The sequence below is a fragment of the Chiloscyllium punctatum genome, chromosome 18 (genome assembly GCF_047496795.1).
Source record: "Chiloscyllium punctatum isolate Juve2018m chromosome 18, sChiPun1.3, whole genome shotgun sequence".
Lineage (NCBI taxonomy): Eukaryota > Metazoa > Chordata > Chondrichthyes > Orectolobiformes > Hemiscylliidae > Chiloscyllium > Chiloscyllium punctatum.
In genome coordinates, this window is record NC_092756.1 from 57,885,342 (window position 1) to 57,895,635 (window position 10,294).

Consider the following 10,294-nt stretch of genomic DNA (forward strand, 5'->3'; position numbering starts at 1 on the left):
CTTCTAGAATTTGTCTTTTCAACCTTGGAAAAAAGATTCACATTTGTTTGGTCTCCCCTACTCTGGGGGAAAAAAAGAAACCATGACTAGTCACCCTAACATTGCTCCTCATAATTTTATAAAGTTCGATAAAGCCACCTAAAGTGTCCAGTGCTGCAGGGAAATAGCCTCAGCCTATTCAGCCTCTCCCTATGGTTCAAACGTTCCAATACTGGCAACACCCTGGAAAAACCATTCTGAACTCTTGCAAGTTTCCCAACATCTTTCCTGTAACAGGGAGACTGGAATTGAAAGCAGTCTGGGGATTCCAAAAGTGGCCGAGCCAATAAACCGTACAAAAACGAAACATGATCTCCCAACTCCTAAACTCAATGCACTGCCCAATAACAGCGAGCATACCGCATACCACCTTCACCAACCTGTCTACCTTCAACCACACTTTCAAGGAACTATCAACCCACACTTCACGGTCTGTTTGTCTGTCAACACTTCCCAGGAACTTGTCATTAAGAGGTTGAGTCCTTTTCTGGTAACATCTTTCTGAAATCAGGGAGACCACAATTGAATACAGTATTCTAAAACTGGCCTCCCCAATGCCCTACTCAGCCACAACGTGCCCTCCTAACCCCTATACTCAGTGACAGAATCCCTACAGTGTGGAAGCAGGCCTTTCGGCCCATGGGACCATACCAACCATCGGAACAGCATTCCACCCTAACTCTGTAACCTACCATTACCCAAAGCTCATCCAGCTAACCTGCATGTCTTTGGATTTGTGGGAGGAAATTTAGAGCACCCAGAGGAAGCCCACGCAGACACACAGGGAGAATGTGCAACCACCACACAGACAGTTGAATCGAATCGAATCAGCACATTCCATTCAATGTTAGTGTCCCAAATGCCACGTTCAGCACCTGATCTCCCTGAAATTCTCCATTCCAAGAACTATGCAGTTGTTCTGAGCCCTTCAGAGGGAATTAAGGTGAGGAGGAGAAAACAGGAACAGGATGGAGTTGTAGATCTATAAAATAACTCTCCATCTTCCACCTCTGTTTCCCCCGTCTGCTCCCCCAGGTCTCCCCCCACTCTGTCTGTCCCCCCTCCCTCTGTCAGCCTGTTGTTCCCCCCCCGTCGGTCTGTTCCTCCTCTTCCCCCCCTCCCAATCAGCCTGTTCCCCTCCCCCTCTGTCAGCCTATTTCCCCCACTCCCTTCCCCTCTCCCATCTCTTCCCCACTTTGTTGGTTGCCTCCCCCACCCCCCCCAGGTCTGTTCCCCCTTTCTGTCAGTCGCACCCCCCACGTTCTCCTCCTCTCTAAACCCACTTTCTGTCCCGACCCGTCTCTGTGCCACCCCTCTCTATCCCCCTCTCTTTCCCCACCCATTTCTGTCCCACCCCCCTCGATCCACCCACGTCCTGTCTGCCTATCCTCCCTCCCAATCCCCTAGTTCTGTACTCCCCCACTGCAGGGCAAATATCTTGTCTATTTACCCTATCCATGCCCAGCCTGATTTTAAAAATCTCTTTCAGGTCACCATTCAGCCTCTGACGCTCCAGGGAAAAAAGTCTATCCAACCCTGGCAACATGCTATAATTCTTTTCTGATCTCTTTAAAGTTTAAGAACATCCATTTGATAGGAAGGAGAACAGAATTCGATGGAATATTGATTCGGCAACTTTTGCAATGTCCTGTACAGCCGCAATATGACCTCCCAACCCCTATACTCAATGCTCTGACCAATAAAGACAAACAGACCAACTGCCGCCTTCACTATCCTATCTACTTGCTACTCTACTGTCAAGGAACTATGAACCTGCACTCCAAGGACTCTTTGTTTAGCAGCACTCCCCAGGAACTTACTATTAACTGTATAAGTCCTGCTAAAGTTTGCTTTTCCAAAATGCAGCAGCTTGCATTTTTCTAAACTGAACTCCTCAGTCCATTCACCCATCTGATCCAGATCCCCTTGTACTCTGAGGTAATCTTTTTCACTGTCCACTACACCTCCCATTTTGGTGTCATCTGCAAACTTACTTACAATACCTCTTATGTTCACAACCAAATCATGGATAAAAATGACGAAAAGTAGTGGATCCAGCACCGATCCTTGTGACACTCCACTGGTCACAGGCCTCCAGCCTGAAAAGCACCCTCTGCCTTCTACCTTCGGGACAGTTCTGTACTCCATGCGATCTAACCTTGCTGACCAGGCTCCCATGAGGAACCTTGTCGAACACATTACTGAAGTCCATGTTCTGACCTCAGCAATCCTCTTTGCTACTTCTTCAAAAAAACTGAGTCAAATTCATGAGATATAATTTCCCATGCACAAAGCTGTTATTGGTATCCAGGATTGAACTCTGTACATTGGTGTTTGCGTTGCCCAGTTATAGGTGTTAATATTCTGGATGAGGTTCAAGTACACCAGCATTTTGTCAGAGAGTCTGTATTGAGTCTTGTTAATGTCACCAACACAGGTGAGTTCCTCTTGAAAGGCAGTCCCTGTACCCCTTGCCCACCAGGAAATAGTGTAAGTGTCCTTACCTCTGGACTAGGAGGATCAGGCTCAGAGTTGAGTAACAACATCTTTGAAGAGGCTGATTAGTAAACCTGCCCAAACCACCAGGCCATACTGTCTCCCAGCTGTCCCTGCCTGAGTCTCCAAACAGAACCTTCCTGTAGTTTCTCTCCTGTCAGACTCTCCCATTGCTCAGTTTGTCCAGGATCCCCTCCTGCTGCTGCACTGATCCTGTCCCTCACTGACCTGTCCATCCTCCAGTGTCCTCCACATTCATTCATTGTTTACAATCCCATTGTCCCAGTCCTCCAGCCCCGCCCCCTCCCGTCGACAGAGACGGCTCAGTGGTTGGCACTGCTGCCTCACAGCACCAGGTACCCAGGTTCGATTCCGGCCACGGCGACTGTCTGTGTGGAGTTTGCTCATTCTCCTCGTGTCTGAGCGGGTTTGCTCCCACAATCCAAAGATGTGCAGGGCAGGTGAATTGGCCATTCGAAATTGCCCATAGTATTAGTTACATGAGTTTGGGGGCATGGGTCTGTGTAAGTTACTGTTTGCAGGGTCAGTATGGACTTGTTTGGCCGAAGGGCCTGTTTCCATACTGTCGGGATTCTGATATATTGGGCAGCAGCTGCTGTCAATCACCCGGACTCCTGTATGATCGGGAGCACGTGCTGTCGGAGGGAAGACAAGTGCACGGGCGCAGTGCTGGCCAATTGTGGGAGTATGCACAGTATAGGTCAGTACCTGGGAAGGAGGCTGTGGGTGTGAGGGATTAATCTATCATTAGCAGCTTCATCCCTCTGGGAGCAGGACCCAGGGGAATGGCCCCTTCTCTTGCTCCCCTGACATGTGATCAGACTATCAGTGGGGCAGCGTTTTGCAGAAAGTTATCAGAACTCTTTTGTGAAGATTCAGGGTTGTTATGGAAAGGGACAAGGATGGGCCTGCAATTAGAATTCTAATTTGGCTCATTTTAGTCAGATGGGTCTTGGCCAGAGCGTGCAGGAAGCAGTGTATGCAGGATGGTTCTCATCAGGAGCTAGGAAACTGAATTCGAAGAGAGTGTGTGAGAACTGGGTGGGGAGGAAAGGAGTGGGGGGATTGGTTTGGATTTCAGTTCACAGAAGAGAGAAATTGTGAGACTGATGTTTAAAGCTTTGGGGGAAACAAGGAAACTACAGTTTAATACTACAATTGTCTTATGAATTTCCATCTTGTATTAACAGTGGTAACTTGTGTGCTCTGTTGTATGGTACTGAAAGGGTGGATTTGCGGATGAGAAATTCAAATTGAACTTCATGTTCAGATCTGATAGTTACTTGATCCGAGCCGATCTGAATATCATTGGCCTTTTCATCTGGAAGGAAAGGTGTGCATTCTGTCCGTGGGCGAATATTTCAAATGTCAGTGTGACTGCAAAAGTACTGAGACACAGCCAAGTCCATGTCAGCGTGGTGAGTGTGGAGAGAGAGTTCATTTGTTTTTGAAAGTCTGGAAAATCATGGCACATTTTCCAGGAACAATTAAGCCACAACTTTGCTTTGTAGAAGGACAAGTCTTTAATTAACCATACAACCAGAAAGACACAAGGATACCTGCACCATGGGGAACACTATGAAAAGGGGATTGTTGTAAAGGAGTTCATTCTCGATCATGGATTGTAATCCATTGGCATTGTCCCGTCGGTTCCAGCCCCGCGGGGAAATACTGGGAATATGAGGAATGTAATGGAGGTTTCAGTTATTAAACTGTAAAAAGTGCAGAACAATTTACAAGGATGTTGCCAGGGCTCAGGGGTCTGAGTTATAGGGAGAGGTTGGACAAGTGAGGATTTTACATTTAGAGCAGAGGAAACTGAGGGGGTTCTTTTTTAGAATTGTATAAGACCATGAGAGGCATGGATAAGGTGCATGGATAATGCACTCAGTCTTTTTCCCAGGAACTCGAGGATTGGACGGCTTGATTGGATCAGTTTAAGGTTAGAGGAGAAAGAATAAAAGGGAAGCTGAGTGGCAACTGTTTTACACACAGGGTGGTATGTATATGGAATGAGCTGCCAGTGGAAGTGGTTCAGGCAGGAACACTCTCAACAGGTAAAAGACATTTGGACAAATACATGGATAGGAAAGGGTCAGAAGCAAATGGGCCAAGTGCAGGGAAATGGGGTTAGCGTGGATGGACATTCTGGTCGGCATGGGCCAGTTTGGGCCAAATGGCCTGTCTCTGCTGTCAGATTCTATAACTCTAAGTGCATTTGCTATTTCTCCCCCTAACTCTGTTGGTATCCTGGGATGTATTCCATCGGGGCAAGGAGACTTGTGTACCTTTAGCTCCATTAGCTTGCCCAGCTCTAACTCTTTCATGATAATGGTTATTATCTAGGTCCTCACCTTCCTCAGTCTCCTTATCAATTACTGGCATGTTCTTCATATCCTCCACTGTGAAGACTGACTGCTGTGTGCTCATATTCCTGAACCCTGCTGGATAGGAATAACTGGGCACAGAACTCTGAGAGGTCTTCTTTGAGTCTTTATTGATGAGACATGGCAGTTACATGGATAGTGTACATGCAAAACACCTCCAGGCAGCATCAGGTAACTCCCCACCTGTCCGATGTGCCACTCCCATTCTTAAACCTTTGTCGTTTGGGACTTTGAATAGAGACTGTCTCTCAGTATTATCTCCATGGCAACGGCAGTTAGAAAGTCTACTTCAGTTCAGCACTTTGTGGTTAAACCACACACCCCTCCCCCAGGCCCCCATGGCTCCCTCAAGTATCTGACAGGCACTTCAGTTTCAGTGGGGTATCTATCAGGATTCTGATGTGGAGGAGCCGGGGTTGGGGTGGGGTGGACAAAGTTAAAAAAATCACACATCACCAGGTTATAGTCCAACAGGTTTATTTGGCAGTACAAGCTTTTGGAGTGTGCTGTGATTTTTAATTTGATCAGGATTATCTCTTTGGTAACAGATAAGTGCTTCAACAATTAGAGGCCATATGTTCCCCGAACAATAGGTTCCCCTCTAGCAGGGTAAACTGCTATTCTGGCCCTGGGTGTAGCTACTCATCACTTTTCTCCCCCAATTCCATCTCGCTTTCTGTTGATCTTTAAAGTTTTTCTAATCTCCATGGTCTTTGCCAATCTGTATGCATTCTATTTCAGTTTGATAGTCTCCCTTATTTCCTGAGCCCCCCCCCCCCACCCACCCATGGCAGATTACTCCTTTTCCTACAATCCTTCCTTTTCCCTGATATATACTTTTGCTGAGCACTTCGAAAAGTTGCTTTGATATTCCCGCACTGTCCGTCAACTTTCCCACCATAAAGTCTTTGTTTCCAGTCTACATTTGCCAACTTCTGCCACATCCTATTGTCGTCTCCTTTTGTTTAAGCACTGATCTTGGAATTGAATTTAATCTTCCAGCTTTCCATATTGTTCTGAGTTCAACCAGACTTCTCAGAATTCTTTTATCAGATTACAAGGTGAGACGATGTTTCCTGGGTGTTTTAGTTTTCATTGTCAGTGACCTTGGCTTTGTAATAAAGTACAGGATAGATAATCACAACAGAGTATTCTGGACGGTGTGAATGTACGACGCAATCTAAAACCATAAATCACTGTCTCCCCTCAGTTTAAAATTGCAAAATCATTACCCCCTACACACTTCCTCACTATCTAAGCTTGGTATGCTAATCCACCTGACTATCTGTCATTTTCCGAAAATCTCCTTTGGTGAAGGTGGTGTGTTTTGGATTCAGCTTTCCAGGTATTACCGTAAGAAGATAAGCCCTGGGCACAGGAGAACCAGCTCCACCATTTAATACGGTGATGATTGAGTTCACATCGGTCTCAGCTGGATTTTCCCGCCTGCTCTCTCTCGCCCTTCATCTCATTGCAAATTCAACATCTGTATCTCTTCATTAAATTGGCTTATTGTCCTGGCATCCAGCGCATTTTGAAAAGGGAATTCCACAGATTCTCAACACATCGAGACAAGTACATTCTTCTTCATGAGAATAGAATAGAGTCCCTATAGTGCAGAAACAGGGTATTCGTCCATCGAGTCCACACCAACCCTATGATGACCATCCCATTCAGACCCACTCATTCCCTGTAACCCTGCATTTCCCATGGCTAATTGTCTAACCGGCACGTGCATGGACACTATCAGCAATTTAGCATGGGCAATTCACCTAACCTGCACATCTTTGGACTGTGTGAGGAAACTGGAGAACTGCACGAAACCATGCAAACATGGGGAGAATGTGTAAACTCCACACAGTCGCCTAAGGTCCCTGACGCTGTGAGGCAGCATTGCTAACCACTGAGCCACCTCTGCTTAAAACCTACTGCGCCTTATTAACCTCCCTATCCCCCAATTGGCTGAATCTATGTTCCTTACATCAGAAATCAGATTGTCTAAGCGGATGTCTCAATAAATCTCAGTGACAGCCCACATGTCCCGTGTGTCTGAATGGGGATCCGATACACAACATCCTCCATCCCACACTTTTCATTCACATTCCAGAGACAGGTCTCCAGTGGCTGCATGAGAACTGCAAATCCCAAATTCCGAGGCAGGGACCACACGTCTGTGGGAAAACCTGGCACTGCACAAGTACAGAATGTGGGTGGGTTTGGGAGCATGTGCTTTGGGGTAACTAGTGGAAAGTATTTCACACTCTGATTGTCTGGAGGAGGAACGTATTTGCTTGTAATATTGATCTGTTGGAGGGTCAAAGTGTCACCACACCCACATGGGACCAAGTTACATTCCCAACTTGTCATAACACTGGAATTGACCAATGGGAAACAAAGAAAGATGTGACCCATTCTCCCAGACTGAAGGTTCCTCTTCTGTCCAGGATCTGCCATCTCCCTGTCTGTTTCCTTTTGTTTCATTCTGCTGTTACATTATTGACTTGCAGCAACTGAAGGGAAAGGAAGTGAACCCAGAAAGGGTGCAGACTCTAACCAGGGACGGGAAGTGGTGGCAGAGACCTGTTTATCAACAACTTCATGAGAATGGGGAGGGTGTACATTAGGGGGTAGTAGAGTCAGAATGGTGGGAGAGTGTAAGTGGGCTGGAGGGTTACAGCTTTGGGGGAAGAAAGGGGAAAAAGATATTCCAGAGAAACTAGAATTGTCTGTTCTGAATTTCTAATCTGTACATATTCCTTTATACAGGGTGCTAGATGGTGAAGATTTGCAGACTGAAATCTCAACATCAATTGCCAATTGTGATTAAGTTAACCAGCATTTGAAGAACCAAAGATGGAGCATCACTCGGCCAAAATCCTACAACACTCTCCTCACGGCATTGTCGGTCTATCTGCGCCAAATGGACTGTGAATGGTTCAAGACAGCAGCTCGCTACCATCTTCTCAAGGGTAACGAGAGATGGGGTATAAATGCTGGCTGAGCCAGTGATGACCTTATCCTGGAAACAGTTTCTATCTCTAGTTGGTGAAACCCGGTTGATGTTACTGCAGGATGATGAGGGACGCTGAGTGCATCCTCCAGGAGGCAGCACCATCACATTACCCCCGCCTACACCCACACAGTAACACACCAAAGCAACTGGAACAAAAGGCAGTGAAGCCAAAGGAGGATTTATATATAGTTCTTTGAGGTAAAGTCATCAAAGGGGATTGGAACCCAGCAGGAACAGGAGATTGAGCTGCATTGTTAGCTGTATCCCCTTGAATGGTGGAGCAGGATTGAAAGGCCGAATGGCCTCCTGCTATCTCCCAGGTATGTATATAGCCATGGAGCCCGGGTAGGAAGAAGTGGGCAGGACAGGGATTCTCCAGGAGATTGCACTTCCACATCAGTTTTCAGTGAGAGATGGTTTGATGGATTTTATTTAACATTTGTCTTTAACACAAGGTTTGTGAATTTGGTTTTAAAATATTGTAGCTATTTATTCCACAATAAATAAAACTAAAAGAAAAGAAATGAAGCTATCTGAATATGATAGTTTTTAAAACTTTCAAACGTCCTGTAAAACAAAAGGCTGTCTATTCCCAGACACCATCACTTTCCAGTTACTCAAACTCCAGGGAAATATTCCCTCCCTGTCTGAACCTTTGGTTTGATTTAACTGCTTTTCAGTTCTCCTTCTGTGAGCTTTGAAGCATTCTTTTTCCCCACATTTCTCCTACCCAGAAGTGTTATCTCACACAGCTGAGCAACCTTCCCACCTTCATCATTATGCCATTTTGGGTTTTTGTTTATATATAATCACCAGCAGTAAACCACCCGTGTAACCAATTGAATATTTACAAACAAAGCCCATTATGGGCAAAGCAAACCATTACAAATGGCAAAATGAGAAGGGGCCAAATCAAAGTAGAGTTAGGGGTGAGGGGGCAGCAGTGGAGATGAAGCACTGTATCCCCTGCGATGACCACCTCTATCTAAAGGCATCGAGAACATTGATACATACCACATGCTCCTTATCCAAGGACATCCTGCTTTATCCTCAATCATAGAATAGAATCCCAACAGTGTGGCAGGAGAGCATTGGCCCATCAAACCCCACCAACCATCCAAAGTGCATCCCACCTGGAGCACTCCATCCCTGTAACACTGCATTTCCCATGGCTGATCCACCGAGTCTGCACAATCCTGGGCACTGTGGACAATTTCGCACAACTGATCCACCTAACCCACAAATATTTGAACTGTTGGAGGAAACCAGAGCATCTGGAGGGGGCCCACACAATCATAGGGGAATGTGAAAACTTCAGTCCATGAAGCAGCCAGTAACATGCACCAGTGAATTGAATTCTAACAGCAGCATTGCCCTGGCAGGAGAGATTGAGGAGCTTGAAGCTGTCTTCTCTGGAGTATCTAAACATGAAACACTTCAAATGAACAAAAATCTTCAAGAGCTCGAGAGGATAGATACAGGAAGGATGTGCTCTCTGGCTGGTGTGCCTGGAATAAAATAAACACTGACTACAGTATCTTTACCCAGCATCCCCTTTAGCTGCATAAATGTTTAAGATTTATTTGCTGCTCTAATTACACTCCCAGTTTTAACTGCTGTAATGTTGATGACTATGCAAATATATAAAATATAATTAAATCCATCCCAAAACCTCTCTGTATCTGTGTCTCACTTTTGTTCACCGAGACACTCATTCAATCTGACGTCTTTACAAACCCTGCTCTGATATTTCCTTAGAGGGCTCAGAATGAAATATTCACTGAAATGTTACTGCGCAAAAAAATACTGATTGGCTCATCAGCTCTCCAAAGGATCACCTCACTGAATGCCATTCTACTCCCTTCACCCCATAAACGTTCCCATTCATCCTCTTCCAATAACACCGGCGAGTTCACAAGTAACCACAGCGATTGGATTTGTTTTGTTTGTTCGTGGGATCACGGCATCACTTGCTGGGGCAGCATTTGTCATTCATTCGAACTGCCCAAGAGATGGTTCAGAGTCAACCACGTTACTCAATGTCTGCATTCACATGTAGGCTGGACCAGGTCAGAATTAACAGTTTCTCAGACCCAATGACATGAAGAGTTGATTTCTGACCTATTATCTTATTTCTGAAATGATAATGAATAGTTTTTGCAGTTGACTTAAAAGTGAAAGACCAAAATGGGTTTTATTCTGATTGAGCACGTCCTCCTATTTTCTCAGTTGTTATTGACAATCTTATTCCCCTCGCACCAGAACCTGTTCCAGAGAGTATTATAGAAAAGGCAGAATGGTCAGCTGCAGGTGGTCACCTGACCCATCACTGGACCCA

At 45.6% G+C, this 10,294-nt stretch overlaps 1 long non-coding RNA gene across 3 annotated transcripts in view; it reads left to right on the forward strand.

The window, feature by feature from the left end:
- The window catches only part of LOC140489151 (uncharacterized), a 31,919-nt gene extending 22,333 nt beyond the window's left edge, over positions 1 to 9,586 (forward strand). For all 3 annotated transcript variants that reach the window (XR_011963103.1, XR_011963104.1, XR_011963105.1), the window contains one exon: positions 7,710 to 9,586. This is a non-coding gene — a long non-coding RNA (uncharacterized lncRNA). The remainder of the gene's footprint in view (positions 1 to 7,709) is intronic.
- The last annotated feature ends 708 nt before the right edge of the window (positions 9,587 to 10,294 follow it).